At 36.8% G+C, this 27,842-nt stretch overlaps 1 protein-coding gene and 1 long non-coding RNA gene across 2 annotated transcripts in view; both read right to left on the reverse strand.

Moving 5' to 3' along the window:
- The window catches only part of GABA-B-R3 (gamma-aminobutyric acid type B receptor subunit 3), a 287,088-nt gene that overhangs the window by 238,069 nt on the left and 21,177 nt on the right, over positions 1 to 27,842 (reverse strand). The gene's annotated exons all lie outside the window — the stretch shown is intronic.
- LOC110830585 (uncharacterized) lies at positions 6,154 to 6,884 on the reverse strand. Its single transcript, XR_002543289.1, has 2 exons — positions 6,498 to 6,884; positions 6,154 to 6,397 (listed from the first exon to the last, which is right to left on the reverse strand). It is a non-coding gene; the product is annotated as an uncharacterized LOC110830585 (long non-coding RNA).

A 27,842-nucleotide genomic window follows, 5' to 3' on the forward strand; every position in this document is an offset into this window, starting at 1 on the left:
CAAGACTGTTGAGGAAAAACTGTACCTTCCAGCTCAGTGTTTGCGTGTTTCATACATGCAAATGCAAGAACGCGAACATGCAGACGCTTACAGTCATAAACACGTACGCACGTATAAATACATATATGAATACACGTATACACGGATGCACATACGTGCGCATCCACACACATGTATGCACAAATGCACGCACGCACACATACAAACTTAAACGCTCTCTCTCTCTCTTTCTCTCTCTCTCTCTCACACACACACACAGAATGGTTCGAAATTAACGTCAATACTTGAGGTTGTTTTGGGGGAGATGATTTGTTTGGAGCGAAGAACGTAAACAAAGATGTTTTCAGATTCACCACTCTTTCCGGTTTGCGGCACTTAATGACTTCCCTTTGAATTACTGTTATCGTATAACGGGGCCTCTGCCCTGACAATTGCGGCCCAGTTATCAATCAGACTTGGACAGTACTACTATTGATAACAAAAATGCGTACATTTACGAATTCATTTCGTGTATGGCTTTTTGATGGAAATGTTCCCGCTGCTGAAGGAATATCAACATCAATATCCGGAACGGAAACCACCTTACCGACGTGTATTTGAGAAGTCCCCACCACACGAACACAAACGTACTAAAAAATAAATTGGTACGATTATAAAATAGTATAAAAGGCAGGATGTGATTTTTTCTTTAATTGCAGGCGAGATCAGCCGTGAAACTTTGCGAAAACAAACTGCTTTCATCTTTTAGTTATTAACAATCACAAGAATAAAAATATTAACGTCACACAGAATCGTTGATAAATCTGAAAATATATTATTTTCGTGTTATGCTAATTATTTCCCCACCAACAACCTTAAATGTTGTACTAGACCCTTAAATTACCCCTATGTTATTTAATTTAGAAAAGTATGATCAGGATTGTCACATTCCAGTATTCAGCGTGTTTCATATAATTACATAAAACATGTTAATTTTAACGCGATACGTTTAAAAAGGAATGTAACGGTTTAGACTTTAGCTTGTTTCATTTATTCTGACTCATACCTAAATAAACGTTTCCATACTCACTTTAGAGCAAAACGTTTAAGAATAAATAATTCCTCCATCATCAGGACGATGAGATCGACACAATAACCCAGAAGACAGCGATTTTCGGACTCATTGTCTTGAGAACCTCAAATCGTACTTAGTTGCTATTTCATTATTTAAAATGATAAGAACACTAAAATGAAATGGTAGGTTGAAAGACAATGTTATAAAGAAAGAACAGCTGTACTTAGCGCGTTTCATATAGACCCTAATATATTCAATCAGTACTACAGCCTGCGTTTTGAAAAGCATTAACAAGTCAGGTCTTTCTGTGTATGATCACACTTTCAGAGAAACACCTACACCGCTGAAAAAGGAAACTTTTCGGGGACATTAAACGACGTTATATTAGTCATAAAAAAGTAGTATCAAATTTATCTCAAAGGAAATCATAAAAATTTAATTTCGAGGGGTGTGGGGGGAACGAGTACGGCGTATTTAAATATTTTTTTTATTTGCATAGGATTTAAGAATGCTGTTCTATGGCGTTTAAAATTATCATTTAACCTCCCAGTCCTACTTTAATTTCTGTCCATCATCGTAATCTTATACACAACGCACGGTTCAGACCAAAATTTTAATCATAAACGTCATTGGAAGAGAAAAACATCCACTACTCGTATGAGTAATCTTAAAAACCTATACAATCGAACCTTCGAAACCCTAAAATGCAGTATGCCATAATACTTGCTCAGAGAGCTAAACTAAATTCATAAAATCACTCCATGGAGAACACAAGTTATTGAAATTTACAACAGTTTTTATACACATTTGCCCATTACTATACACTACTGTTACATTTCTTAACACACCGATTAAGGATAGTTGAGTGATGAAGTAATGCAGCCACAGGCTTAAATTTACGAGTTCCTTTTATCGCATCTGATCGATTGTCATTCTACTTGTCTCTTCGTGTTTCCACAAAAATTTCGGATTACTACTACCACCTCACACCGTTGGAGTCGGACACGTCTTCTGCCTTTTCTTCTTCTTCTTTCATCGATACTTGATAGTATCATCTCCTGATGACCAACCAGTCACCCATTCCATAGCCCCACTAAGAGGTTCAGCGCGTTATCAACTCTTATCTGCAAATGACAGCTGGTAGAGTGTGCACACATCGTAATACGAGAACGGCCAGGAAATCTTCGTTTTATTTCTGTAACATTCGGGGGATCAGTCGTTGACGGTTCTTAAGGAGGAAGATTGGATGCGTTCCTTTTGTTTTATTGTGCGTCTTCCGACTTGCTGATCAGGCGGTGTTGAATCCTTTACTTTATAACTATCAGATATCAGTTGAATAAATTAAACGTATTCAGAGCACCTTTCATTAATATTTGTTAAGACAGTAAAACCTCGCGGATTCTGAATAATGAGAATGAATTAGTAAAAGGCCCAAATTACAGAAAAAAATTAGGTGATTATTTTCAAATCGTAGTTAATACACGCTAATTGATTTACATTCTACCAGCATATGTTGAAGCATTGTACTTGAATATAAATTAGATAAAAGAAACAGGAAATTATAGACAACTTTTATATTACAAACCAAATTATAAGAAGAATTCAAATAAAGTAGAACAGAAAGAGAGTCCGAATTTTCTAATATCCGAATTAGTGACGTATTTCTGTACTGATTCTCTATAAAGTATATTGAGCAACTACTTATTTAAAAATATAATATTCAGCAACACTTTTACTTGGTTTCTAAGTTCATTCTCACTTAACAAATACTGTTATAATTATTTCGCCTCTCTGAATTGTTATAATTCTAGTGACCTTATTTTCACATTTTACCTTTCATTGTTATTCCTTTCATTTTCTCCTCTAAATAATTATGGAGACGGTTACGTTGATCTACATAAATAATGACATGACGTCATTTAATCACAATTATCAATTTTAATTAATTAATAATATAGTTAATGTTTATCTAAGTGAGCTACAATAAATTGATCATATTTCTTGCTCGTGTTTATCCAAGTAAGGCAAAAATAATCAAATTTCCCCATCTGAAATGGTTCAACATTTTTTCATAGAATTCCCCAATACCAAACTTAATTAAAATCAATTTATCGTAATTCATGCGCACGTAGGAAGATGATCACTTTCTACGTCACCTTACTTTTCCCACTGCTATACAAATAAACAATAGTCCTATTGCTATTTTGTCTTCGTTAAATATTAAGACGCATTCATATATAAACCCTGCATCTTGGTCCTATTTATCATGTTTCATATGACGAGACCAAAATTGTTCATTATCTTCGTCAGTCAGAAATATTATTTTTTTAAAGCCATATTGATCATACAGCGATATAATTCATAGTCAATCAATGTTAAATTATTTACTCTTGAGTTAATTACCGTCTGTTTTCAGATTACGCCACCGCCGAATTGTAGATGATTGTGAAGAATAGATTAAAAGAGTGTAAAAAATCAGTCGTGGCCTATTTCAGTTAGTATTCTACAATATGTCAGGCGCGTAATGATAAAATATATCGTGATAAGACTATTTCAGAGGCGAGATTCTTAACTGATTGCCATTTTTCCTGACACTCTCAATAAAATAAACAGTATTTTTGAACGAAACGATAACAGATCGTAATAACAGAGATGAGAAATGATTGGCTTCTATATGAATAACACAAGGGTTCAACGGAGTTATTTCTATAATAATATAAATAAAAATGAACTAACACATTCTAAACTGAATATCGAGAAATGTATTCTTATGTATGATTTAAGGTTTTCATAGCGGTGAGTATAAACATCTACCATACTACATGGCGCAACAACCCAGAAGACAGAAATCTTCATGTATTCTTATCCTAATAATTATTATAAGAAGAATATATTTTATCACATCTCAGGATACGGTCTAGTGTGCTCTTTTTATAAAAACAATGAACCTTCTGATTCCATAAAGAGCTGATACTGCAAAGAAATAAATGTCAAGAATTTCTGAGCACGGCGCAACAACCCGTAAGACAGCCATCTTCAGACTCACCGCCGTGAAAACCTCAAATCCTACATGAGCAAATGTTACCTCACAAGGACACTACTACATTTAGTTGATATTAGATATATTGATGCTTATAATTAAGAGTGCTTGAAACATAGTTTCAAAATCGACAAAACAATTGTTAACAATAAATGAATATATAAATACAAGCGTGAAAAATCAAACTTAATAGACATTTGGATGGTCATACTACAGGAAGATATCCGAATAAAACTGGCGTCTCAAACAAAGCACAAAGTCCTGCGTACGATTTAAGTGGCTTGTTTCTCTTCAAATGTCACAGTAGGTTACAGGCATACCTCGGAGATATTGCGGGTTAGGTTCCAGACCACCGCAATAAATCGAGTCACACGAATTACTTGGTTTCCCACTGCATATAAAACTTATGTTTACACTATACTGTAGTCTATTAAGTGTGCAATAGCATTATGTCTAAAAAAAACAATGCGATAACATTGAGAGAATTACCAAAATGTGACACAGAGACTCGAACTGAGCACATGCTGTTGAGAAAATGGCGCCGCAGACTTTCTCGACGCAGGGTTGCCACAAACCTTGAATTTGTAAAAAACGCAATATCTGCGAAGCGCAATAAAACGAGGTATTCCTGTATATACCGTAACAATGATAAGATATGGTGATACATTTCTTTACATATTTTATATTAATTTGCTGTTTATAGCATCAAAATACCGGACACCAATAATTAAAATTAACACACATTACCCCCCCCCCCAAAAAAAATAAAACACATTCGGAGTACTTGCACGTGTGGTGTGGTCTTATCGACGACCAACTGAGCCATTTGTTCTTCAGGGACATTTCCTACAGAACGAGCTACCACTTATTTTCGAAGACGTTCCTCTCCAGGGCATATTAAACATGCGAGTGCAACAAACCGGGGCTCAACCTCATTTCTGTCTAAACACTGCTTTAACAGGTGCTGCAGAATTCGTTGGATTGGTCGTAGGTCCGAAGGTCTCGCCACCCCGTCGCCAGACATCACGGAAACTTCATTAACTCTTACAGCACATTATAGACGATGCACTTCTCACACGATACAATGATAAAAGCAAACGGGAAACAACACGATCTGTTTTAAAATAAACTGGCTTTCGCTTATCCAGTACAAGAAATAATTTAGAACAAGCCACTTAAATACGTTAAGTTACAACGGACGTTAAAAATGAGTAATAACATTCTCCTGTAGCTGATTCGCTTCTTCAGTTGAAATAATGTCACTCAAATTTGAGTTTCATTTTTAAGGTTCATTTGTATACGTATGTTGATATAATATTTCTCACCCCCTCCAAAAAGAGAAAGGTTTTGCAGGCGTTTCGTAGGTCATACTGTATAAAATGTAACCATACACAGTTTGTAGACATGTTTATGATCCACCTCTACATTAAACTGCCTAATTCCAGTGGTTCATTTTCGTCAACGAACCGAAAGCTTCACTGTGATGATGTTGGTTACATTCTACAAAATGTTACCGTAACAAAAAGTGTTTATTTTTTTAATATATTTCACTACAGCAAATTTTAGTTCTCACCTCAGAAGCTCCAGGTTTATTAACTAACCTGACAGCAATTCACGATCTGCACAAATCAGGAATGTCTTCGTTTTGAAATATCTTAATCTGCTCATTGGCTTTATTTTCCTGAGCACCTTAACTTTCAATTATATCCATCCCTCTGAGCAAGAGATCGAATTACATAATAAAACAAGATGGCAGACACGTTTATGAATGAAGATGGCTGTCTGCTGTGTTGTTACGCCCTGTAGTCTGGTACAAGTTCATCGACGTTTTACAGATGCCTGATGCTACCATTATGAAGGTCAAGATTTCCTGTCGGTAATCTTCTACCAGAATACACCGCGCAATAACCCAATGGGCAGACATTTTCAGAATTGATACTGTTTGACTTTTTAGACCTGTAGACGATGTTATTTCTACGTGCTAAATTGAAGAACTACATATTTATAAATTCCGTCCAGAGTCTGGGAACAAATGTGATAACGTTAATTAAACCACGGCTTCTTAAGCGACGTGCCTTTAATCTTATCATGAATTAGAAAAGACTTTTTACATTTAACAACAGATCAAGAAGTGCAATTACAGCATTGAAATGTTTTTCAGCCCCGAATTTAATTTTTTCGGTTTGCGATAAAATTGTTTCTGCTGTCTTCATTTATTTAACTTTTGTTTATATTTAACACTTAATGTTTTTAAGAACCTTCCTAAAATGGCATTACTTCTGTCACTTTTATTTCAGGCCTTCCTGAAAATAATGTACAAGTAAACATATTTTAAATTTTTTAAGAATAAGTTGTCTATATACATAACAAAAAAGCGTAAAACTGAGACTTCATAATAACCACCTTTTTCACGTTAAAATGCCGCCAGAATTCTTGAACGCCAAGCATCATCTGCGTCACATTCCCTGATAAGGGTGGAAAACGTTTGGCGCAGGAAATAGTCTTTAAAATTTGACCACGGTTAAGATATTAATGCTTCTAATAATACTGAAACAAAACGCAGACAGCGAAAGTGCGTATAACGACAGTCACCTGTATAATCAAAGTGATAACATGTAATGAGGACCAACGTGATCATAGCTTATGTGCATGTAAAAATAAAACACATACATGCATACGTACACACAAACACATATACATACACACACAATTTTTCTATACGGCATAATATGCCTGGTTATGAGTTACTGGAAGTTACGTTAATACAACGCCACGTAGGAAAGGTTGAGAAACAACTGACTAACCACTTGTAGTCTGTCTACAAGGGCATTTTTCTTCTTCCGGTATTTTGCACGAAGCACCTGTATTAATTTCGCTCGAAAAACACAACATACATGCAAGATATTACGTTAAGTTCAGAACAACGCAATCTAATAGCCTTTCAACTTGCCAGTACCCGTTGTAAAAGCTTATTAAGATACTGGAGATTAATCATGTCCACTATCTCTGGGCAGACTAGTTGATCTACAAGCAGCACTGTCGCGGACTTGTAACTAGAGCAGCGTAGGAAATGCAGTTGCCTGCTGTTTACAAAACGTCGGTCAGGACGCTACTGACAGGTAATGCGACACGAAGCACTGAGAGAACGGGAAGTCAATGCGCATGCTCCGTCACAGGACACGACGTCGAATAAACAAAGTCTGCAAAGAGCACGTTCGTAGAATAAAGGGAAACATTCTACCATCGAGGGTACATAAAACATGGGAACGACTGTAAGAAATAACAGATATAATTTGGCGATAGAGGGCGTGTAATAGTCAAGCGAAAAACAAACTATTGCAAGGGAAACAGAAAATTGGAAGATGCACATATGTGGCGTGGAACCTGGCAGGATTGTCAAAATATCAAAAATGGGGCAGTAACCTTAAATTAAATGAAGAAAATTAGATGTTACGGCGCTATGTCTGATCTTAATACGATAAATTTACCAAACAGAAAACAGCAGTCCTTTCAACATTACATTCTTGAAAATAGTTTAATTATTGTGCAGTCTCTTTGTTTATAAGGCCGTTCCAACTGCTTTAGATATTTAGCATCGAGGGATATATTACGTTGTTTATTAATTGCAAAAAACGGGAAGATGTGGACATTGCTTAGCTACATGTATCATTCTGCTGATATGTTTCTAAGTAAGAACAAAAATCATTAAGAGCAGGCTGATTATTCTCTGATTAGGATATGAACCCCGTACATTCTAAATAGGAGTTACTGCCATGTCGGTAATATTGCTGAAATAATACAGAAGAAAATATTTCGAACTAGATTTCAAATAGGAAGAATAAAAGACAATTTCTTGTGGTAAGTTTTACGGTCTCTATGACGATAATGGGTCACTGAATCCAAATAAACACATACGGGCATTACGAAGTAAAGATTTTATTTCTTAAAAATTAATCATACTCCTTTCTAAAGGGTTTTGACGACAGTAGTTTACACTTAAAATTATTCGTCAGGACTTTTCCATCGTCTGTTCTTTAAAACCACGACGTTTCGGAGGCTGGTCCTGTATGAGCGGTCTTACAATTTTATTTTATCATTTAAGTATTATAATCTACTGACAGAACCTGTACTTGGGTGACAGAGACTATCTCTATCTAAGGGACCTAAAAGAGGGACCTCTCACCTGAATACGGAGACAGAACCAGCCTCCGAAACGTCGTGGTTTTAAAGAACAGACTATGGAAAATTTCCTGACAATGAATAATTTTAAGTGTAATTATACTCCTGTATATTAGATTCAGCTCCACACAGAATTTCTGTTTCCAGAATGTTGAGCAACGGAAGTTTTGCAAAAATTATAACAGCATAAATATGGTGATCTTTTAAATATGAACCAAAACGAAATTTTTGTCTTACGTGGCTTTATTTTGTTGAGCCTTCTTTGAAAAACTGGTCAAAGAACTCGGACTCTTATAAAATCTGAGTTTTCATCAGCGTGGTCACAGAAGCCCACCACAGGATCCAAATTTTGAGCCGGTTAAGACCAGTATCCAATTCCTCATTCTACGTCTCTAAGAACAAATTTCAAACCCTGCACACTTCCACCCTCGTGTTGTTTCCTTTTTCTATAATATACCAAATGAAAACCTTTATCATACTTAATATACAACAAGAATCGACGAAACTTTAAAAAACGAAGCAAGTTTGAGAGTGGGACGATAAAGAAATGACCCAATTAACACCGACAAGTTCCCTTCGGCATCGTATAATAAGCAAACAGGCCCCTTGGCTGTTCTCACCTTCACTGTGTGGACATTGATATTTCCAACCCAGCTACAAAGCCTAAATAACCTGTAAAGTGTCTCAGGCTAGGAATTAGTAAACACTGTTTGTATGCATCACAGTGTAAAACATGACACAAGGCTGTAGACTTATCCGTACGAATGACGTACGTACGTCAAATTATATAAGTCTCGTATTTATATTTAATTTAGAATCCATCAAAGTTAATATAAATTCAACGTGATTTATAATACCGATCCAATCAACTGAAAAGAAAATTGATTGGTAATTTCCAGGAATAATTTCCTGGCTGATAATGTTGAGATCTTTCAATTGTCTGCACGAATGAATTTTATATTTAACACTTTTACTAATTTCTCTTGTCAACTGGTCCTTTCAGAGGAAAATTACTACGCCATTCTTGGCCTTTCATCTACCTGTATCGATTAAATTTGTCGGTGGATATTCGTGGAGCAAATTGAATACACTGAGGTAGAAGCAAGGCACTTTATACATCGTTAATGAATTGTTTTTCTTCTTGAGAATGTCTGGAAAATGTTCATATAACACGCTATTTACAACACTTTATTCTTTTGTATTAAACTGCATATGTAAAGCAGAGTCGAGTGGTAGGGTCACTACATGTGTTTAATTTCGAAATGTATGGGGAAAAAAGCGGGAGTGATCTACATTGCTAGAGAATTGTCATTTAAGAATGACGGAGAAATCTATCGTAGTAGTTGAAACACATTGTACTGAAAACCATTGGCCTAATTATCTTTGCTTAATTATGAAAGCTGTGAATTGTTAACATATAAAAAAGTTTTGCTACAATGTATAGAAGTATATGAACATAACAGGCAATGGATGAGTCAACAGTCTTTTCTCATAGCATTGTTTCCATATAGCGACATACAAGAATTAAAATTAAATAATAGTGTACAAAAAATTAATACCAGTATTTATATTTGATTAATTAAAGAACATAGTAAGATTTTATGTACCGTAATCTTAAACATGGTCTTATATCGAGGATGTAATGACTGTGTTGCATTGCATTACATGTACTGTAAATCCATTAACATTATTACCTGGGTACCTGTTATGTTATTCAACAAAGCACACAATCTATTAACAGAAAATTACCACCATGCCATGGATGGCAGCAATGCTTATAACGACACACACATGTATAAATATTATCGCATAAGGCCCAAAATCCTCGACAGCAAATAATCACAGTTAAGCAACCAACCAAACAAAATTGTTTATTATACAGAATAGAACAACACATTACAAAATAGATTCTCTATCTGAAGATCAGTTACTTTGTCTTTTTTCTTAAGTCGAAATATTTACCTTAGCTTCTAGTTCTTAATTATCTCCAGTTTATATTCTACCTTGGAATGAGAAACTAAGTTTCAAACTCATATAAAAAACAAGCAAATTTTACATAGGTTGTTCTGATTTTCAAATGGATTTCCAAAATTGTCTACAATTTAGAACTAAATATTTTAAAATTAACTATAAATATGTGACGCTTGTCAAGCGCTCACATAAATGTTATATGTTTTGGGCACAGAATGTGTTTTCAGATATGTTCTTTTTTGGGCAATCAAATATGCCCATTACTATAGAATTGTTCCTTTAAGAGATCTGAAGACCCTCTGCAACTCCAGAGTATTATTACGTAGAATGGTCAGATTTCTAGCTACAGAACCGGTCGGAGAATGAAACGACTCGTGTTTTAAGAGGGAAATTTCTGCCCTCAAACGGATGAAAATCTTTCTTTTATGTACAAAGTTACGACAGAAACCAAAAAGAAATGGGCTGGATTATACGTCTTAACGTGCGTCCATCATTTCGTATCTTGAAGAACAGAGGACTACCTGAAAGGAAGCAAAGTACTTTAAAAAACAGTCACTATCCTTATGATGTATGTCGCATGTCAGGAAGAGGTGTAAGGGAAGCTGACAGTGAAAACTAGTCGTTAGCAATCTGTGGCCTGGCGGAATTTCCAATGTTACAGTAAAATTCATATAAAAAGGAATATATATATATATATATACTCACACAGACTTCCGGGTTCTAAAATATTCCTTGCAAAAATAGTGCCAAAAGTCTCACTGACATTTCACTATCAATGAAATGAAAAGTGAAACTCGTAGGAATGTTTATTGACATTTTCGCTTTAATTAATATTAATCAAATGCGTACCTACATATTTTCTTTTAGGTTTGACTGAGATTTGGAAAACGTTTTCTTGTTTAAATTGGTTCCAATTAACTTAAGTTGCGTATTTTATAAAAGTAATATTTATTTTATTATCATAAGTGTTTGTCTGTCCCCTCCTAACAACTATTGAGCCAACAAACGGATTTTCATTACTCGTACATATACGTCATGTCACTAAAAGTAAATCTAATTACTTTTATCAATACCACCAACGTGGTGATACTGCGAACTTCGGAGGTGGAAGCAAGGCTAGCAAAACTTAATATAGCGTCCTGATATTTTTCGATAATACGTATTTAAAAATATTCGGCTATTGCGAAGGTAATTTTTTGTAGAATTAAAAGCTGTGAAGTTTTCTTACTACGTTAAATTTGTGATATATATTTTTTGTAACACTTTAAATGTAACCCATATTTCTATGGATTTGGTCATTTCTTTTCGCTACGCATTCCGATCCCTCCCGAAGACCTTTTCCCTCTTCCGTACGACACAGCTCGCGGACTAACCTAACTTAACATAACTTAAGAAGAAGACCGACAACCACTTCCGACACTAAGAATAAGTGAAGTCTACTTTCACTTGTAGGCTGTGCTCCTGGAAATCATACACATAAATAGGTCACTAAAATGTACAGACATAATTATTAATCGAAGATTTCTGTCTTCTGGGTTATTGCGCTGTGTAGTCTGGTCGATGTTAACCAACGTTTCAGAGGTCATACTGCCTCCGTCATCAGGGCGATGAATATGCCAATAGGGTGTGAGGAGTTGGATTTTATAGGCAGGGACGTGAAAGGTGTAGCCTGCCCCGAGCCAATGGGAGCAGGTATGGGAGTGGACCAATGGTAGCACGTGGGCGAGGGTGGGAGAGGGAGAGAAAGTAGAGAGAGAAAGGTGAGTGTAGTTGTATGGATAAAGGCCCTGAAAGGGGCCGAGTTACTGGTCTGGTTGGTTCTGGCGGCGCACTCTTGCTCGTTCTCGGAGTCCTCGGAGTGTGTGGATCAGAGGCTTCCAGGACCGGCTCAGGTGAAGTCCATCTTCCCTGTTAAAGTTATCAGGATGAAGTTCGATCTCGGTCCTGGAAGCCTCTGATCCACACACTCCGAGGACTCCGAGAACGAGCAAGAGTGCGCCGCCAGAACCAACCAGACCAGTAACTCGGCCCCTTTCAGGGCCTTTATCCATACAACTACACTCACCTTTCTCTCTCTACTTTCTCTCCCTCTCCCACCCTCGCCCACGTGCTACCATTGGTCCACTCCCATACCTGCTCCCATTGGCTCGGGGCAGGCTACACCTTTCACGTCCCTGCCTATAAAATCCAACTCCTCACACCCTATTGGCATATTCATCGCCCTGATGACGGAGGCAGTATGACCTCTGAAACGTTGGTTAACATCGACCAGACTACACAGCGCAATAACCCAGAAGACAGAAATCTTCATATTCACCGCTGTGAGAACCTCAAGTCTTACATAATTATTAATCCTTTATCGAGTCTGATTTCTGGATAAACATAATTTAAACAGGAATGTCTTCGTTCTATGATTTCTGACCAGCAGTCGCTTCGAAACAATAAACATTACATTATTAAAATAGTGTGGATTAAAATCAGAATCCTTTAATCTGATATACAGAGCACTATTTTCTGTGCAGGAAATTAAGAGTTATTTTTTGGTCCATGGGCACATGGCTTCCACGTTTTAAACACATTCAGATCTGCAGTTTCTGGTTGTGGCGACAATGTTGCATTCTAATTACATTTAATTCTGTCTGTGCTGCACAGGACGGAAGAAATTGTGACAAAGAAAAGACTTCATCATTTTGGTAATAAAGATTTGGAACGGATTAGTAGCAAGACGTGTGGAACACGACAGAAAGAAGAGTTGATTCAAAAGGCTGGATAAAAATATAAGGTGAGAGAAATCTGATATTACAACCCAACAAAAAAGACACACTATTTATATCCTTTTGAGATATTCAAATGCACGCGGGAAAGGCGAGAAACATATTTTAGTAGAAAGTCGAAGAAAGGAAACCGCTTGGAGACCTCTTCATCTCAAGATGAGTATGAGAACTTGATTCATCCGGCTGAAAACATGTTCCATTACAGGGTTCTTATAAATACGGTAATCAAGCAAGTGAAATTTCAGTTTCTCACGACGGCGACTATAAAGATGGCTCTCTTCTGCTGCCATCATCAGGACGATGACTAAGCCGTGAGCGTTAAATCGGTTGAAGATATTGGAACGAGTCGGACAATGTAGAACCTTGGCCGGACCAGTGGGAAAGAAGAAGGTAAGAACTCTCTTTGCGTATCCGAGCTACACATGCGTTTCCATCCTTCTTCCTGTGTGGTTCGCCCTTCTCTCGTCGGTTTCCTTGTCCTCATCCGCTACTAACCCCCTTCCCTACTGGTAAGCCAAGGTTCTACCTTGCCCGGATATCTCTCATATTTCACACCAAGTTCTGGCGCTCGGATTACTCGTCGCCCTGATGATAAAGACAGCAAGCACCTCTGAAACGTCGATAAATTTGTACCAGACTATACGGCGCAATAGTCCGGAATACATCTATCTTCATATTAGGTAATGATTACAATTTATTATGCGTCTAATTACGTAACTTCGCCCATTCCCTATTTACGTTTTCTTGTTTGTATATTTATCGATGCATTATTCATCATATGGGAATAAAAAGGCCAGAATTTACCGCGTTCGTTGTGTTTAGCATATCTCATTGCCCATAATTTCGACTATTGTGGACACAAATCTGCAGCAGAAACGCTAATAACATAACATGGGTATATATCAAAGAACGTAGAGTCACGACTGTTTCTCTTTGCATTTATTTCTATATTCCCTACATTACTCACACATTATGTTTTAGAATCACATGTTTTTTCCAGCAAGTCTATAAACTTCGACTTAAATTATTGCTTATAATTGAATGACAAGAGCTAAAATTAAATTTTCCCAGAAACCTTTGTGTTTTCCCAACATAAAATCTTATCAAAATACGTTCAGTATTTTCTGAGGTAAAAATTGCACACAAACAAAATAGAGGCAAAGATCACCTCTTTTGTATACTTTAACGTCCTCGCTTTGTGAAGCACACATAATTACTGTCAGGCACCTGTCTACTGTATTAAACCTTAACAGCAAAACCTAGATTAAGAGGGAAAGTCAACATAAAGGTGATATTAATTTTATCTCAAAGTGGCGTTACAGCACTAGAAGAGACTGGCGAATATAAACAGTGTACTTCCAGCTACTTTTCATTGTATTTTGAGTAGCGAAAATTCTGCGACACGTTTGTTTCGGCTGCTACGTGAAAGTGACCGATCTGGGATTCCATTCTTGTGACTAAGATGAAGAAATTATTAAAATGACAGTTCAGTAAGGGTCAAACGAGGGGAAACCCCAAGCTGTTGGACGCTTTGGGTGACAATCAACCATCTCACCAAGGAAGACAACTGGGTACTCCAACTCAACTTCTACACCAAGAACAAGACACGGGCTGTCGTATGTTGCAGTGCACACCTAGTAAAACCTACCGCAATTGCAACGCAACTGAGAATCAACCTGATATGTCAGTTTCCTCTGACTTCAGATTCCTTTCAGTTGTACAAGTGGGAGAATCTTCGAAGTTAGACCCTCTCCTGTGCAGAACTACTCAGCAACAGACAGATAATCTATTTCCACTCATTGAAGAAGCGACTGGCTTTTCACTGAAAAATGGGAGTAGCTGAATCTGAGCTGTAGTTTCCTGCTGCCTTAGTCTACACGCGGCCTAAAGTTTAACTAGCAGATCCCTCATAGAATTCGGGAATACTGAAGAATAAGAAATGACGTAATATTATACGAAATCATCTAAATGAGTTTAAAGACACGGTGTAAGAATATCTTTATATAAAAAAATAATTTTATTCCGATGGTCTTGGCTGTTATTGGCCTTATTTGACTGTTCTCAAGCATTTAAATAAATGAATTGAATTGAAATCGTATGGACCTTTGGACGAAATACGTTGATAAAACGGATGCTTACATAAGATAAATTTATTCTTAATTAAACATAAAAGGAAAAGCTGTCTTTGACACTTAAGAAAGCATTGCGCCATGCATTGCTAACATATGGCGGCTTGGAGGTAAAGTTCCATACATCTTAACTTCGATGCTAGATGGAGGTAAATAGTTAGATTTACGCTCCGTCCTCTTTACCCTCCAAGGGAAGAACTGTGATAGGCTAATCGCTGGATATGAACCTGAGTGAACCTGGAAGCTGTGACGAGGAGAGAAATTTTGCCCGTCCATAAATCAAACCTGGCCGTCCAGTCATAATCTAATCACTATACTGTCTGATGCGTGACCCTCAAAATGAATGGAACTAGAATTGAAGTAAATCGACAAAATGTAGTTTAAGTCTACCATTGCTTCTGGAAACAGATTTCAAAATAGATTAAGGGAATGATCCTTTGTTTGAAACATTTTTATAGTTACACGGTACGTACTTCAATAATAACTCGAAGACAGGTGAAATTGTGAAGTTGATGCTTTCAGGCCGTAGAAATGACGTCATTTGGCCATCCCCAGAATCTCGCATCGTGTCTACTCGTCCACCCTCTACGCCAAGTGGCTTTATCTGTGCACGTTTCAAGATGTCAGCGAAAACCATTGTAAGACGTCATTAAGACAGAGTTCAAGAGCGTTTGCGAGGGGGCTGGGGGGGGGGGGTGAGGTGCAAGGATAGTATAGCAGGATGTTATAGTAAGAGTACTAGCTCTGTCGACTCCATTATAACAAGCTTTATTTCGGTTCATCATATACCTGCGAGTGGCTGATGAGAGTCAGACTAACATGAAGGCCTATGTGGTTCTACCCGAAAGATCACCCTCTCCAACACCAAATTTAATTGATATATATTCAGTCATTTTGGGGATTAAACATGAGAAGATACAAATTCGTACTCCGTGTAAAAAACTCATTAAAAACCTGACGTCATAATGCGATTAATCCACACCAGTCTTATAAGACGTCTGGCGAGCAAAGTATTAATCGAGTGTCTGCATTTGGCACCTCTGCATGATAAACTGAAATAAATGTGAAAGGAAACCTACTAATATGAAAATTATGTTGGTGTACTACGTCACTATAAAATTATAACGATATTTTTGTAGTAACAGGAGAACTTTTCCACGCTACGGAATCATTTTGTTGTACGTGTGTCCGTGTATTTGTGATCTGCATGTAATTAAATACCCACGTTAATTACATGACTGGCAGAATCTGATCAATTAATATTATAATGGCGCAATGCAAAATTAACTGAACCCAACCATCCAGTACCGTGAAGTAAATTAATCAATGAACAGAAAATTAAGGACATTCAGTTTCATTGCGAAGGTAATGAAAATGAGATTCAAAAAACAAACATTTGAAAATCCCTCATCAAAATTAACTGCCACGAGCTTCATGCCGAACGGAACATCTGTTAATACATTACACAAAATACTCAGCAGGTTATTGTAACGGTAGTCCTCTTTTTCGAACTCTAATCTCGGCCGTGTTACCTGCTATCCTGACTAGACATCCGCAGTGTTCTTCAGTCATTAAAATCGAATTATGGGGTGGTATTTTCTGCTTGGCGTCTCCAGTCTAGTGTTCGTAATGTTTTTATCTGCTCGTCGTTGCGGCTTGGTTTACGCAACGGAAAAGCAAAGCAGAGAGTCACCCGATCAAACAACATTCGGCGCGGCGGTGTTCGCTCCATTATCATACGTGCAAGCTGCTATGCGTGTAATAGGGAAATTTTATTTTGGAATACTCGTGAGCAGAGCATGCGCAGAGCGTGCCATACGAACACTTCCTCTCGGCTCACCCCACCCACCTACTTTATGGTGCAAAGCTAAATCCTTGTTTTCAACGTCTGGGTATGACCCAGAATTGGTGTTTGCACAGTAGCAAAGGGAGATATTCCTTCTACTTTCGGTAATCACACCCCAGTCATCTAGCCTGTAGCCAGACAATTCATTGCCTGGTTATGGGATATACATTTATGTACAATCATTTTGGTATTTACGAGTTTATGTGTGTGCACGTGCACACGCGCGCGAGCGAGAGAAGAAGGTAGCGCCCTTGTGGGAGTTGTTTTTCATTCTCAAGGCAAATTATTCCATTGACACTTCAACACCTGGTACACATTTTATCCCACTTGTGCTAAGTTTTCGCCTTTCTGGAACGAAACATTTCCGTTACGTAACCATCTCTATATCCTGTGGCCGTAAAGTATTAACTTCTTGACTTCAATACAATCTTTAAGCAATGATAATACTGTCGGCTATTATTTATCGGGAATTTCAATGTCTGATGGGCAGAAGTTGAGATAGATGAGGCCTGAACTTCTACTCATACCAGTTTACATTTGTACTACCTCATCTCCTTTTCTTAAAAAGTTCAAACACAAAAACAGAATTCGCTGGATTATATCATGTTTCCTTTTATCCCAATTCCGTAATTTTTAAAAGGAATAAGAAGAACCTGTGTTACACTGTTCAACAGCCAAAATATATCGGAGATGAAACTAACCAATTTTTACTAATTTTGAGTTGTTAAACACGAAAATAACATTCATTTTGCATGATTGGTTCGCATTTCGAAGATATTCATACCAAGATGTTTCGCTCAATTTTCGTAATTTTCAAAATTGTAATGGACTGCTTACTGCAGAAACAGCCTGTACAGGGGTGGAGAAGGTTTTGTTGCTTCCTGCAGGTCTAGTCAACATCCCTAAGGGATGTTTAATAAATTGGTTCAGTTGTCCTTGTGGTTCTGTTTGGCAAACAAGTGTTTTGTGGAGTGCGGATTTTGTGTTTCACTTCGTCTTATTAGAATACTTATGTAGTAAACAGCAAAAACGTCGATGTGAGTGCTTAAATGAGATATTTGTAACACTAAAATATACAAAATGTCGCGTAGATGTGTGAATAATCCTAACAACTTTTCTTATATCTGTGGAGAAGTGACTTTTAAATCACAAAAACGAAACTTGGCCCCAATCGTTAAGAAAGCGTCCCGCCTTTATTTTGGTTGCAAATTGGGTGACATGGACAGGGCATGGGCACCCCATATTTGCTGTCTGAAGTGTTCTACAAATCTACGTGAGTGGCTAAACGGAAAAATGCAATCTATACTCTTCGCTGTGCCCATGGTGTGGCGGGAACCGCATAACCATGTAAACGACTGCCACTTCTGTATGATTCCTCCTGTCATCGGCATAAACAATAAAATACATGCCTTGATCTATCCAAATATCCCCTCAGCCATTCGTCATACAATCCACAATCATGAACTACCTGTATCTGTCCCTCCTATCTCCTACACACCTGAAGAATTCTCACCATCACCGCCATCAGATGACGCCATTCCTAGATCATCGGCATCTCAAGATAAAGAGTTTGTGCCAGAAACGTTACCTTCTACATCTCACAGAGTGACTCAAAGTGAACTGAATGATCTAGTGAGAGATTTAGACTCGCCTAAGCATAAGGCAGAGTTGCTAGGATCGCGACTTAGGCAATGGAATGTACTTGAAGAAAATGTTAAAATATCCTGTTATCGCGTTCGTCAGATTCCTTTACAAAAACGTTTTCCATGCAAGATGATCTCGTATTTTGTGATGACGTAGATGGTCTTATGGATGCCCTACATATAAAATATAACCCAAATGAGTGCCGACTTTTTATAGATTCCTCAAAAGTCAACTTGAAAGCAGTGTTATTGTACAATGGCAATAAATTACCCAGTATTCCTATAGTTCATGTAGTTCATATGAAAGAGACATACGATAACATTAAACAATTAATTAACATTTTGAATTATGACAAATATAAGTGGTGTATGTGCAGATTTAAAAGTGCTGGCTATCATACTAGGCCTTCAGCAGGGTTACACAAAATATTGCTCCTTCCTGTGTGAGGGGGACAGTCGTGCATGGAATATACATTATGAAACCAAACAGTGGCCCCTTCGACAGAACTTGGAACCAGATACTAAAAATATTGTCCGTGAACCACTGGTAGATCAAAGCAAAATAATACTGCCAGCATTGCACATTAAATTAGGTCTGATGAAAAGTTTTGTAAAAGGAATGGACCGAAATGGAGAAGCCTTTAAGGTACCTCTTTCACAAATTTCCCCAACTAAGTGAAGCTAAAATCAAAGAAGGAGTTTTCGTTGCCTGATTCTTGATGAAACGTTTGTTGACATTTTGAGGGGAGAGGAGAAAATTTCATGGGAAACTTGAAGAAGTCAGATGTTAGGAATTTTCTTGGAAATAACAGGGCGCCAAACTATAGGGAATTAGTAGACAAATTGTTGAAAGCATACAGTAAAATGGGGTATAATATGTCTCTTAAAATTCATTTCCTCCACTCTCACTTGGACTTTTTCCCTTGTAATCCTGGATCGGTTAGTAATGAACATGGCGAACAATTTCACCAAGATATTTCTACTCTTGAAAGGCGTTATCAGGGGAAATGGAGCGCATCAATGACTGCTGGTCGGTGGTAAGAGATGCCCCTGAGGTAAAATACAGAAGAAAGGCCAAAAGACAACGTCTATAAGGTAGGTGAACATTTTAAAACATTTACATAACATATGGACGAATTTATTGGTGATATTTTACAAAGTACAAAATATATTCAAAACGCGAACTAAGCTTTTTTATTGTCATCTTCGAATTTAGCGGACGAAAATACATAAGAATTGATTAGTTTCATTTCCGATATATACAACTCATTAAAATTTATTGTCTAGTGTTATCAGTATTTCCCGATGTCTTTCCCTTCTGATTACCTGTGAACCAATTAACGATTTCTCACAAAACGTGGCGCAAACACCGTTCTATTACAGTCCATCCCGCCTTCGTATTTTTCAAAAGTAATATTAAAATGGAGACAGTGGGCCTAACTCCACGTACTACGGTAGGATTCTGAAATATTATGTTGTAACAGACATTCGAAAATTATGACACGTGAGTTAAGTAGAACAATATGGCAACAGTTTAAACCCCATGTTTATCTTTCAGTTTAATGACAATAACTAACAACCTTATGGAGCTACAAATGTAAAATGTGGTTCGAAAATAAATCATAAATGTACCTAGAAATTCTGGATAAAAATCTTTTTATATTTTAATAATTATTATTATTGGAAACACTAGTATATTGCTTTAATTTGCCCGAATCTTGATGGAAATTTACATTCAGGCTTTAATAGATCACTAAATTGTAAAATTATTAATTTTTAACCTTGTCATATCATTAAACGTCACATGTTCTTCATAGAACTTCTTGTTCATCTCAGATACCAGCCATGACACTAGTATACGTATAGAAAATTGCTGAACGGAAGAGACACGGATATGCAATTAACAGGCAGACTTTTACAACAAAGGCGACTTATTGCAGTATGTGACCATGTAATATGATAGCCAAACTCAATAACATTTATACGGTGCTACAGCTGATTGGAGAAGGTCAAAGTTCAAATAGATTGATTAAATGATAGTGAGTGAACAGTAAATGCGAAACACACAGACTCTGCCGAAGAATATCATAACGCTCAGTTTCCCTGTGGGTTGACTCAACAAGTAGAAACAAAAGACATGGAATCTAAATTAATCAGAATGAATATTAATTTTAACACAAGTGAGATAGTAGAATATAAATCGTAAACAATAGTATCTGAAACGTAAAGATTATCTAAATTGTGAAGTTGTCTGTGGTGCTTATTAAGCCCCGTGCAATAAAGACGTATACAGTGGAGGTAAAACTCCACTCATTCTTTTCCCCGACAAACACCGAGATGAATGTTCAATTTGTTAATAGCTCGTTTCAGCAAGGAATGAATGTTAATAGGATGCAGTAAAACAAAACAGAATGGCGACTGGTATTTGTAAAATTAAAGCAAAAAACAAACGAATACAAACGATACGCATAAGTGAAATAACTTACAGATACTTTGGTAACATAACATAAATTCATGTTCAAAGCTACTCATATCATTAGTTAAGTAAGTGGAAGAATGCTGTATTTAAATTGTCGTGGGAATGAAGCTGGCACCAAATATTACTGAAACTTCAAAAATTAGAATTTTGTCCTTAGTATATTTGATGAACATCTAGTACAGTAAGAGAAAAACAAAATATTGAAGCATAAATAAACTTAAAATCCATGTTACTCGTACATATAACTTTACTGAAAAGATAATAATGGAAAGACCACGGAGACAAATGGGTGAAAATAGATGGTCGAACGTAATACAGAATTATAAGCCCACAGGATGAAAATATTAATTAGGTGAAGGATACTCTAAAAGTTGCTATCGACTTGAGTATCTAATTGTCATTACTTTAATTTCGATTTGGTTATGTTATAATGATGCTGTCTCATATCTCTGGAGCCTTATATTTTTGTCAGTATATCTCCTTCGGTTTCATTACAATAAACAATCTTTGTCATATTCAGTGATAACTTCAGAAGTGAGCATTTATATGTAATCGGAGTCTCCAGAATATTCCCTGTGGATGATACAGCAGGGTTGGTGAAGGCGTACGTTCTCTTCATGTAGGTTAGGTTAGGTTAGGTTACTTTACGCTACGTTACATCAGGTTAGTTTTGCAAATGTTAGATTAGGTTATATTATGTTAGACTAGGTAAGGTTAGGTCAAGTTGTCCTTAGACTATAGTGGTTAATACGAGTTTATCTTACGCTGTTATTGTCGTAGACATACACTTTTGATGGTAGATTAGCATCTAATTCTTTGCAATGAGCATTATTATTGTCGGCGTCGTCCTACTTTACCTTCTATATAACGTGTATATAAGCATAATGGAGATTTCCGGAGTATTTTTGTTAGTAGCGGATTAGAATACACCAGTACCTTAAACTAAATTCCACAGTTGTGTAAAAATAATAAAATAAATTAAACAAATAATTTAATATCATAAAGGGAAAAACCAAATAGACAAAAAACGAAAGTTAAAGGAAGAACAAATATTTCGGCTCTAATAAAAAACCTTCATTTAGGAATATGATGAACAGACAAGGACCGACACTCGATAGATCAAATTTCGGGCTTCGTATTAGGAAAATCCCGAATGTAAATCTCGTCCCAAAAATCGGCAATCCTGACTATGGCTTTCAATGTGTTCCCCTAAATCTGTCCAAGCAAGTATGTAGATATTATTTAAGGGAGACCACGATAGCATCTTGGCACATCTCTTTAACTTCATTATATTTTTTTATAATATTATCACACCACGCTATACAATGTTAACAGTCAAAGCTGCCGTTAAATCAGAAATAAAAATCAGGCACCGAATTCGCAAAACTGCGTGTGTTACAATGACACTCCAAATGTATTCACGTGACCCGACTACTAAAAACATACCACATGTTCAACAACATACTTAGGCGCTTTGTCAATGGCATGATTCCCGTATAAGTTACAAACATCGCTCCTATTTTGTATTAAGGAGTTCTGGATTTGATTCAGTCTGGAAATCGGCTATACTGGCATATTTTTTGTGGTTTTTGTCAGTTACTCCAGATAAGTGCTGGGATAGTAATGAACACGACCATTTTCTTGAATATCCATTCCAATTGAAGAGTGTTGTCTTCTGGGTTACTGGACGGGGTAGCCATTTAATGCACACTTCAGTGAGAAACATAAATCTGACTGATTATCCATTTCATTATTAAGATCCATCTTATATTCGACACTTTTAACAAAATGCTGGACACAGGAAGAAACAGCCAGACTTACACATTGACAGAGACTGCGGAATCCCATTGGTTTTCCTGCCAAATTTAAAACATGAAACCGAAATACGTGTCAATACTTTTCTGGAACTTGTGGTTACACACACAGAAAGATCAAGACAGGAGGAAATAATTCTGAAGTCTCTTAACACGCTCATTATGCAGCCTCTGTCCACTTATACCCAGCATGGGTCAGAGCAGGGAATGAAACGAGTTCCTTGTTACGAAAGGGCAATGTCTCATTCTTTACTACTCACATCACAGAGATTTGTGGTCCTTCGTTACTATTGAAAGAAATGACGAACGTCTTAGCGGAACTCATCATGGCGAGATACGCTGGTATCGAACGTCATAGTCCAGTGGTCAGACTGCCGATTTGTATTCGGTATATCCTGGGTTCAATAGTCGTCCTTGAGACCTGCAATACTGACTGCAGTTTTGGTTTTCTTCAGTACGTATATGTAAATGCTGGGATAGTACCATAGCTTCCATATATCTACTTTTCGATCCATAATTTAAAATTATCTTTCCAACGAACCTATACATCTTATATAGTTAAAAAATATTTGTTAAATAAATTAGCAAACAATAACAGAACACATGGTCAATCACGTTAGTGATTAGCTACAAACTGGGTGACCGTGGTTTGATTTCCGAAAAGAGTAGAAATCGTTATTTACTCCAACCGTCGAGGGTAAGCTTTGCGGTCCACCACACTTATATTCTTTTTCCACCATGACTTTATTTCGGGGAATAAAACGGTTGGAGTTTTAAGCTGACCACTCACCTTCTTCTATAGATGTATTTAATAATGTGTGGCTTTGTATTTCCACTCTCCATACATCTTCATGGCGCGTTGCTGAGGCATAGGAACAATTTTACCTTCGAGCCTTGCAGCAGAGGTCTCTGTTTTCAACTGGTTCGTAAGTTATTTAACGACAGAGAAACATTACAGAGGTTATAACGAGCAAGATGGTACGAGAATATAGTCATGAATGGTTAGTAGGTATGAATTCGGAATTGACCGATTCTGGTCTATTAAAACACTATAGCAGTGTTCGTCTCAAAAATACTGAGGAGAAAACCACATACAAACTAAATAAGTGTAGTCTATAGCACAATCGATATTCGAATTCGATACCTCTCGAATTTAAACCTAGAGCTGCATTCACAAATAAACCTCCGTTACTCACAATGTTACTAACATGTCCTTTGCCCAAATTATTAGTTTTCCAATATGAGAACATTTAACTATGGATTATGTACTATTACAATGTATTTTATGTAACAAAGTCAAATAATTCATACACTGTTTGATAAATCATATTTTTGTTGATAATCTAGGTCATGTCAAGAAGTATCAGTAAAAGGAAAAGAGGTCACATAATGGAAGAATCTCTGGAAACAAGCAATAAGAAAAAATATACTCTAATTAGTAACATACAAGCGAACGTGCGTGATGCAAACTTTTATTCTTTGCAGTTTTTAATTTATTTGTTGTAAATTCCAACTATCCAGTACACAACTAATGAGGACCGAAAATATCACAGTGCATAACGATGAAAAGTGTGTTATTTGTGTTCTGTTAAATGTAAGTTTATTGAATGTTAAAAAAATTCTAAAATAAGAACGGTTGCATCTTAATTAGATGTGTTATGTTTTACTCAGTGAAGAGATTAATCATTTGTATGTTGAGCAGCTTCTAATACAGGTAGCCTTCAACTTGCGCCGATTCAGAATGACGTCGATTTTGAAACCAGAAAGTCAAAAAGTGAATAAAACATGTTTATAACGTTTTACAATGTTTTTCGTACTGCTTCTTATATAAATCGTAATTCTTACATCGCTGATTTTAAATAAATATTATAAATACATTCATCTCTGCAATTACGTATGTTTCGTTAACTCGAATTTGCTCCAATGAGATCGATGAATCGGTAAAAGCTGTTTGTGAAATGCAAACTTTTGCATATGCGAGTTTGCTCTTGTGCTACAGCGAAGAGGAGCGTTATGGCATCCATGAGGCCTTATCGTGAAATTTTGAAAGAAAGAAGACATCACGTCAGTCCACACTATGTACGTGCCTTCTTTAAAAAACATGACGATACTCAACCAGGGACTTCGTCAGAGAACTAACGCCGCTTCATCACGCCATCGCCGACTGTAAGTGTATAAAATATATTTTTTGAAATTCCCTTTATTTTATTTACGTTATTTCAGAGATCTAAATTAACGCCATTAGATTACTCGTCAATATTTGGGTGCTGGGAACGCATGTCATTGACTTCCCATTGATTTATATCATAAAATCTTTCCAATTTACGCCGGTTCGTCCAGGAATACATACCCGGCGTAAATCGAGGGCTACCTGTATATTGAATGAAGTTCCCTTCATATAAAGTAAGGGTTAGACAGATGCAATGGGGACTACATTAATTCGCTCCACAACTTACATCTCCAGGTGCCAAATTTATCAAAATCCATTTATTTATTCGATGGACAGTCACCACCTACAACACTGCCCAGCTTTGAAGAGCAGCAAACTTTATGATCGCTACTCGGAAGCAAAATGTGTTATGGGTCAAAGATTAAATTCTATGTACCTGCCATTTGACATAAATAAATAAATTGTAACGGTCCAAATTACATCTTCTGCTGAGGTAATTTAATCATACTATTTAGTTTCTTATTATTTTATTAATCTGAATTTCTTTTAAGTTTTCGTTTCAAAATTTTAACTTTTTGTGGTGTTCGGAGTGTGATACTGGGACGGATACTTCCATTTCATGGCATCTACCTAACTGTTTAGGACAAAGACGTGCGAGGGCAATAAATTGTCGTGAATTGGGTGTAGTCCCATGTGTCACACTTTGACATTTATGGCTTCAATATGCCAAAAGTCAGTTTGGACTTTATGGTTCATTGCCACTCAGCAGACGAATGTTACTGGACCATACACATTAAGTAGTGTGAGAGAGAAACTTTGAAAGAGCCAATTAGACACATGAGCTGAATGCAAGTGAATACGTCACTGGTTTTGAATGTTTCGAACCAAGGACAGGACGCTTACAGCAGCGCGTCTGTTTTTAAGGAGACTCTTCAACAAACTTTGAACACAGTCGCACGCAAATCCAATACAATTCTGAAATCATCGTCTTGTGGCTAAAGCCAAATATCATCATCTGTATTGTTCTTAAATAAATAAATAGTGTAAAAAGAAAAAAATATATTCAGCAATAGCGGCAACTTCTAGTTGTCGGGAGTTACATGCCGTTAACACCCCTGAGAACATTCAAGTGTCTACTAAGAAGACAAGCTCCTATCACTGAGCGGCTATAAAATTTATTTATTCGAATGTACGTACTTTCAGACGTACGTATATTACCTAGCCATTACGAGTTATTTCTACATTTTATACAAAAGGGCAGATTTAATATGTTACAATTTTCCACCAAAGTTATCGTTCTCTAATGTTTTATTTCAAAGAATACATGTTCGTAGAGTAATAAGGGTTGAGAATTGCTGACTTTTAGTCTGAAACCTATTGGCATCTCCACTTCATATGTTATGCATCATACCACAGGTCAAAACTTAGTATATTACATTTTTGCAGAAAGCGAAATAACCCTTAATTTCGATGTACATTTGTCATCATGTGAGTGCTGTTTGAACAGCCGCATGGTTATTTCCCTCACACTATTGTTTATTTTGATATGAAAACTGGAGTATTGCGCGTGTGTCTATGCGTTAACTTGTATTCGAGTTGGAACAGACCCAAGATTAGTACCATTTGCTTAATGAGACCCAGAAAGTCGTTTGTAAAGTTAATAATCTTAAAATAAGAACATGATTTTGAGTCCAGAAGTGTTTTCGCATTTCCTATTTGAATAACGTAAGGTACATTAATGCATTACTTTTCTTAACACTTTAGGCTGACAGATGCCTCGACGGCTGTAATTAACAGGACATTCGTTTACAGGAAATGATTACCTGAAAGAAAAATTATGGGTCATGTAGCATAGTACCTTTTTGAGAAGATTATCATCTCTTACCTGATCAAAAAGTGCCCGGATTTTATGGAAATTTTATGGTTTATTATCGTGTTCACAAGAGCCTACTGTTAGACCCATTCTTATGCCAGTTTAATCCAGTACACAGCATTAATAAGTTTATTGTTAATGTGGATGAAATCAAGAAGTAAGTATGCATTCAACTGGCAAAGGTATTAACTGTTACGGAATCTGAAAGTCCATTATGTCTTACATCATCTTATCCTCCTATTTCTCTGCTTCGTACTTATTATCCATATTTCTCATACCTCTCCCAAGTCATCTCTAATTTTAAGGCTTTCAGATTAGAATTCTTTATTAATTTCTTCTCTTCTTCTAAATTCATTCTAACAATATTAATAGAAGAGTGCAAATTAAAGACAGGATTTAATGTAAACGAAATTTTGAACAGTAATCTATCTGTAAAGGTCATTCGACAAATTCCATAGGGACCGGTTTCCTCTGCCTAAACGCTGATAGCCAATGGCGAACTCATTTCGCTACACAAACTCCATCTTCAAAGCTTGATCGGACTTATACTGCTAACAGAACACTCAGGGCGACACGCCTAATTTATCAGGGTTATGGCTATCGGAGTAGAACACTTAGCTTTGTCTCGCTCCGGAGAGTAAAGAGCCCGAACTCACTGGCTTAATCCAGAGAGACCCTCTGCAATCACGAAGAAAGTTGTTCTTAGCAATTTAACGACAATCGACACTTTTGAGTGCCTGGCATTCGTTCTCAGGTCTGATTCTCTGCGCGGAAACAGACCATCCTGACGAAGATTTCCATTCTCTTTATCAGGTATTCAGTCTAAATCTAGGATAGTATGTTAAAACAAATTACTATCGTTTCCTTACA

The sequence above is a fragment of the Zootermopsis nevadensis genome, unplaced genomic scaffold (assembly GCF_977971745.1).
Source record: "Zootermopsis nevadensis isolate Lab colony 2312 unplaced genomic scaffold, Znev_1.0 Znev_ptg000020l, whole genome shotgun sequence".
NCBI lineage: Eukaryota > Metazoa > Arthropoda > Insecta > Blattodea > Termopsidae > Zootermopsis > Zootermopsis nevadensis.